The sequence below is a fragment of the Hippopotamus amphibius genome, chromosome 3, assembly GCF_030028045.1.
Source record: "Hippopotamus amphibius kiboko isolate mHipAmp2 chromosome 3, mHipAmp2.hap2, whole genome shotgun sequence".
NCBI classification, from domain to species: Eukaryota; Metazoa; Chordata; class Mammalia; order Artiodactyla; family Hippopotamidae; genus Hippopotamus; species Hippopotamus amphibius.
The window spans coordinates 164,574,349-164,581,654 of NC_080188.1; positions in this window are offsets into that span (position 1 = coordinate 164,574,349).

Here is a 7,306-nt window from a genome sequence, read left to right on the forward strand (position 1 = left end):
CATTTTCCACATATGTACACATCTATAAAAAATATTTTTCCTATTGTTTTAAAGGCAATTTCATGTAAATTTTATTAGCCTGTATTTTATGACTTCAAATTAATCTCCTTCTCAGGTTTCACATTCTTAAATGCCTTGTGGCAAACAGACCTTACTAGAAGTAAATCAAAGTATTATGGTAAAGGACCTTAGTCAGTAATGAGTTAGGAGAATATAAAACAGCTTTGAGATAAATGTACAACATGTGTGTGGATATGTACATACACACACATAACACACACACATACACACATATATTCAGGTGAGGGAGACAGACATAAACAGTGTATATATGTATTGATTCCAAAATACAATTTATATTAGTTTGACTACATCTGTTATTAATTTTAAATATTTGGTTCTAGTATCTAAAAATTTTAATTATTTACTAATTATCATTTTACTCAATACTTACTAACTTCCTACTACTAAATACTATACATTTTACATAATACATTTTTATATAATTTAATCCTTACACAGTCTTTTGGGGTAGACACTATTATCACTCCAATTTTACAGATAAGAAAACTAAAGCACAGAGAATTTTAGTGACTTGCTCAAGGTCACACAGCCAATAACTGGCAGAGCTAGATTTGAACCCAAGTGTTTGTGTTGTTAATCATTATGCTATACTGTCACTTGGAAGCATTGGAATGCACAGTTCCTGCCCGTAAGAAGCTAATTCCTCACTGGGCAGAAGAAATATATGTAAACCAATTAGAGAGTAATTCAAGAAATTAACTGATATATTATGAGGTATAAAATTCCCTCTATATTAATATTAAACCTAAGACCACATCACTCTTACTAAAAATCTCTAGTTCTCAAAGTCAGTAAATAAAATAGTGGGGTGGGCTAGAGAAAGAGGAAATTATGGCTTGGGTGAAATAATCAGAGTTACTTTTGTGATTTGACAGATAATGAGGTCTTCACAAGCCCAGTGAAACCCAAGGTCATCACAGCTCCCATGATCTGACATGGTACTGTCAGACCTATCTGATGTGAAATTCCCATCACTAGTCACTAATTTTTTTTAATAAGAAAGAAAAAGCAGAACTTTCCTACAGGAACCGAATATGACATTGGGGTAGACAGTTGTACAGGCATGGGTTAAAACATCTGACGTTAATATATTAGCATTGGTGAGAACATTAGCCTGGCTTAGTTGATCAGATTAGCTCACAGTCACCTTGGAAAACACAGGAAGGCAAAGCTCTAAGATGTGTGGTTAGAGGTGGAAAAAAGCAAAACATGAAGCCCTGCAAGTTTGAGCAGCACAGTGTGTTACCCTTATGGAGCACAGACCAAGACACAGAATCTAGGTTACTATCAAAAGTGAAGGTGAAGCAAAATTTCTACAGATTTTTCTCACCTAGCAGGTTTGCTTGGTTTCAGCGACCTAAAAACACAGTATATTCCAAGTATGCCTTAAAGATAAATAATTTGCTATATTCCACATCAGTTAAGTTAAAGAATTATTTTAATCAAGCACTTCAGTACTTTATTCCCAGTTAATTACATCCCATGGCTGATCATGTTCAGACAAAATAATGTCATTTTTAGAACAGCCCTTTCTCTGAAACAGCTTCTTATTCCATGTGTTTCCAAAAGGGAACCCATGCATTCATGTATGAAAGAGGAAAGGTTGTTTTAAATTGCACAATAAAAAAATTAATTTGAAAATTTCACATTGAAGATACTTTATTGCTGTATGTTTTTTACATTTTTTATGTCCATGGAAAGATGTCATGTATGTCATAGGAAGGTCATTTTAACCTTTGGTTGTTTAACCTCTTTACTTTGGACTTAAGGAAACGAATGTCAGAATACAGCATCTAAAACCTTAAATTACAGTTAAAAAAAGAAAAGAATGAAAACACATTTACCTGAGCCTCAGCCCTATTAAATAAAATGGAATACTTCTAATGAGCATCCCACCCCCACCCCCAGCATTTATACCATTTATTTCTCAACAGAAAATAATAGTTATTGAAATGTTTAAAACAATTTTCCCTCTATATGGAAAATACTGATACAGAGTGTATTCTTAGATGTACTACTAGTTAGTTGATCTGACCTAGACCAAGGTGAACCCATATATTCTCACCAAAGTCTATGTTTCACCCTTTTGATTTATTTATTTTAACACAATACTCTACATTGTATTGTAGTAAGTATAGAACACCAATATTTTCCTAAACACATCAGAACAACCCAGAGACTGGCCAAGAAAATAACTAGCATGTGTATTATTTGATATGTAAGGGTATCCTGGCCTATATTTTTATAGGACCTTCTGTGGCATCCCAGAAATGTGGGTCCAGAAGCAAGGAAAGAACTAATAAACAATCCAAAAAATGGACAACAAAATGCTAGGTATGCCTCATTTCCCTACCTGCAATTCTTAAAGGATAGATCGGGAACCCTGAGAAATGCAGAGGCCCCAAAGCTTTAAAAAGTAAGGAAAAGATGGGCTATGCAGGCCCATAGCACAGAAGTAGTGGCTAGCATCTACATAATTTACTTAATTCTTTACAAAAGTAAAAGCCATGTGCTATGGACTGAACTGTGTCCCCCTCCAAATTCATATGTTAATGACCTAACCCCAGATGTGATGGTATTTTGAGGTAGCAATTAATAAGGAAATAATTAATGGTTAAATGAGGCTATGAGTGTAGGACCCTGATCCACAGGATTAGTGTCCTAACAAGAAGGGACACCAGAGCTCCTCTTTCTTTGTAATATAAGGACACAAGAAGGTGGCTGTCTGCAAGCCAGGAAGAGAGGCTTCACCAAAAACCAACCCTGCCAGACCTTGATCTGAGACTTCTAGCCTACAACACTGAAAGAAAATAAATTTCTGGCGTTTAAGTCTCAAAGTCTATAATATTTTGTTGTAGCAGCCCAAGCAGATTAAGTTACCAGGAAACTATGTTTACATGTGATTTTTGGAAAATAGAAAAGTGGCATAAAGTTTGAAAGACTGAAGTGTTCGTTTCCAAAGATACGCCACACATTGAGAAGATTTTTATATAAAAGTTGAGTTACATAAAAACGAGACTAAGAAACAGGCTTAATTTTAGAAATTGACTGAAAGATTGCTGAAGCCACAGATCGTTACTTCAATTACATTTAAAAATTCAAATGTCATTCTTTGGAGTACAGAATTAACTCTTTTAAAATGGTTGAGAAGAGTCCTTGAGTGAAGTACCTCACTTTTGCTGCACAAATCTCCACACAAAACTCAGTGTAACATTTCTATAATTTTGCTACACAAGCAAGAGCAGTTCTATAAAGAGCATTTTGTAGTTTTATTTTGATACATAATTGATGTATATTGCTCATTACACCTGCTTTTATGAGTAACCCAGAGACATAGGATTGATGATAAATTCTCAAACATTTATGATTATCACAAACCAATAGCTGGCGAAGCCATTTTGCCTTTTGTATTAACTTTCCAGTCATTATCAGTCATTTAGAGTTAATTCAGATAACTTGAAATAAACAGACTCTTCTATTACATTTAGTATACATGAATGAGGTATAATCCAAAACAGAGAAATATATAATTCAAATAAGTACTATCTGAAGAAATATATCCTTAGAATAAATATTATCTCAAAGAACAAGGACATGGTGACTCATTGATCTGTTATTTTTCATATTCTCATCTTGGTTTTAATGATATACAAAAATCAGGTTGATTTGTTTCATTAATTCATTAATTCATTGAGCATGTTATTGAATAGGCGATGGCACAGTGGAAAAAATAAAGACTTTAGAGATTTGAAAGTCAGAGAAACTTGGACTTGAAATTTAGCTCTATCTACTCCATACTCCCTCTGTGAGCTTTGGCAAGTCACTGAATCTCCCAGAGCCTGAGAATTCACATCTGAAAAGTGAGGTCCAAGCACAACATTGTAAAGCAATTATACTCCAATAAGGCTGTATTCAAAAATAAAATTAAAATAAAATAAAATATTATGCTCCAAAAAAAAATGAGGAAAATTGCTTTGTGAAAACTTAAGATGGCTGTATGTAAAGTACCTAGCACTTAGATTCTTTAAAAATTGCTGCTGTCATTTATGGATTTTTTATAACATGTGAAACAATTATAAGAAGTAAGACAATGACAAGTGAAGACTAGTCTCTGTCCTGGAAGAACTTACAGTAGTGAAGCATGTAAAAATAACTTCTATAAATTGCTGTGGATGCTAGAAGAGAAATCAGTTTGAGGTACAGTGATGAGATGATCCCACTATTTGAAAATCTACCAGTAAATTACAACAGTTAGTATTGAAAGCAAAGCTCTTCTCTGCAATAAAGACTCAACAGTCAATTCTAAACTAGATATTCTGATCAAATTAGATCAACATATATGAAATGATAAACAAATGTCATTATCACAGTATCATGCAAACAAGAATAAGGATATAATGAAATATTTTAGGGGTGGATTTGGGGTTTTTAGAGAGTTTTTTTAAAACAAATATTTAAGAATTTTACTTCCTTTCTATTCTGGATCATTACTATTATGTGCAAAACAGGAACTAAAAGAAAAATTGTTTTAAATTGTCTCATTTTATTTCTTAGTAATTACTAAATTGTAGTTGGGAGGTGTTAGAGTTTTGAGGACAAAGTTTGAAAAATCTTATCCCACATAAGCTATTATTTTAAACTACTATTAAAATCCTAAGCAAGGGGAAAATAAACCCTAACTTGGTAGAATTAGACTTTTAAACTATATTTCTCACCAATATTAACTTTACTTTTACTTTTGAAGAGTTTGGTAGTTCCCATTTAAGTGAGGGAGTGATATGCTGTCAAAGGTCATCCAGACACAATTTTTACTTAACACAGATTGTATTAATTGAAACAGCATTATAACTGTCTAAAACCAAAAAGGAAAACATCACACACACTTATAATATATCATATGGAAAATATAGTAACTCTTGAACCGCAGTAATTCTTGGGGAAGGTGGCAGATTTTTTGTCTTCTTGCCTTACTTTATCACCAATTTCTAATCAGACACCATGTGTTTACAATAACCCAAAGTTTTGTAATAACCCTATTGTTATTTTAAATCCTTTAACCTAAAGCAGACATGGAATTTTTTAGCCACTAATAATACCATTGCAAGCCAAATATTGATCATACTTTTAAAATGACTGTTATGTTATATACAGAAGCATAAAAGAAACAGAAAAGATATATTTTAATTTTATTTTATAGACTTACACATAGCACTTACTATGTGTAAGCATCTAAGCACCTTCCAAATACTAACTGGATTAATTTTAGGATACTAATGCAAATTTTGAAGAAGATGAATTTTTTGAGATAATCAGAAAACCCCAGAGTAAGTTAATGACAGGGAATAAGAACAGGCATGTAGATCAAATATATCAATAGCTAATTATACTAGACGTGTGTCTTCCTCTACAGCGTCTTCAAGCAGTACAAGCAAATATGCCTCATGTTTCAATATTTTTCTTCCAATTTCTGTCTCTGTTGACTGGTTCCCCTGGTAGTAAACTTCACCAATCTTTGTACTCTAACTCAAATGGAGGCATTAGGTAAGGAACATACTCTGTCTTTTACTACAGAGGCAACCCAGCTGACTTAAGCCTTAGTATTTGTAAATGCCATACTCTAGAAGAATTTTGTTCTTCATGTAATTCAGAGTCCAGGGAAATGCCTGGCCCATAGTCTATTCTCAACATATGTTAATCCAATCAATGAATCAGACATCCCCCCAAGTAACTGGATTATCTTTTCAGTAAAGGAATTCCTTGAAATTGGTACAAGTCTTTTTGAAAAGTGAAATTTCTTTTTTTCTCCACTAGATTGTCAACTAGGTTGGCAAGAAATAGGTCAAGAAGCAAGCTATGCTTCTGTCTCTTCACCATTTGAAATAAAATTATTTTTAGGTTTTCTTAAACTTATGCATATTTACTGTGAATAGTAGCTACCCCAGATTATCAATCTGCTTTTGTAAAATAAAAGAGACTGGCTTGAGTATCTACTTTTCTGGGGACTAAAAAGCTATTGAAGTTATCAAGTAGTTTCTATTACTTTGTTCTGTGGTCTTTTGAAGCAAACATATAATATTAATTTTTCTTAGATGCAAAAATTATTTTTAAAAAATTGCTGTAATTAAGTAGCTTCTTTTGTCCAAAAACATTTACTTATTTCCATTTTCTCGTCTTTTCATTTTCTTTTATTCTTTTTTCACTGCTAAATCCATTGAAAATTGAAATTCTCTATTACATTTATAGCTACATAAATACTGTGGAACAGGTTGGCATTCCCTTGACAGCCTTTTCTTAAGTCTTTTTATGTTCAAATTGGCAAATCAAGTTGCAAAGACCTTTGACCTCCAGTGATTCTGGGTAGGAATTGTAATGGGGGAAATAATACAATTAAAATACCAGTCCAAATGTTGGGGGCAGAAGTCCCAGCAAAAAAGGAATCAAGACAAAGAGTTCTGGTTTACCATTCTGTGCCTTGGGAAAGCACCAAACATACCAAGCTCAGTGTATACCAACAAAAAACTAAGATGGGATCAAAGCAAAGCTCGATGATATCATTGCTTAAAACTGACTTTGAAAGAAAGCGGAAAAGGGGAAAGGGTAGAAGAAGGAGAAAGAGTAAAAATAGAGTATATCCCCGTTAGTATACCCTTCTTGACTTGAAAATTTCCAGAAAATCACAACGATACGGACCTTCTTAGGGAATGTGTTAGTATGTATGATACTAAGTTTTGATATGTATGATAGTATGTATGATACATACTAAGTTTTCCAGATAATGGAAAGATAAACAGGCAAATAAGTTGGATTTGAATGTGAACCAAGAAGATGGGTTCTACATGAGGGCATCAAGGAGTTTCCTAAGAATAAAAATCCATGTGCTTTTGGTAGATTTTGTGACATATTTTTAGCTTCTCAAAATTCTATAGGCATAGTTACCGGTTGTTTTCCTTTGCTTGTGGGTAACATCACCAAAATGTGCTTTATGGTATGGAGAGAAGTTATAGTGTTAGGCTTCAAATTGCATTATTCCTTAGATGATAGTTCTTTAATGCCAATTCAGAAGCTGGATTTGTCAAACCATATTGAGAAAAAATGAAACAGTATCTTAACTTCCATTAATAGTGTAATGCTTTAAGACTTAGCTCTCAAATAAAATGTAGGTTCAGATTCCTGCTCCACCACTTACTATGTGATCTTAGGCAAGTAAAACTTTAAACTACCC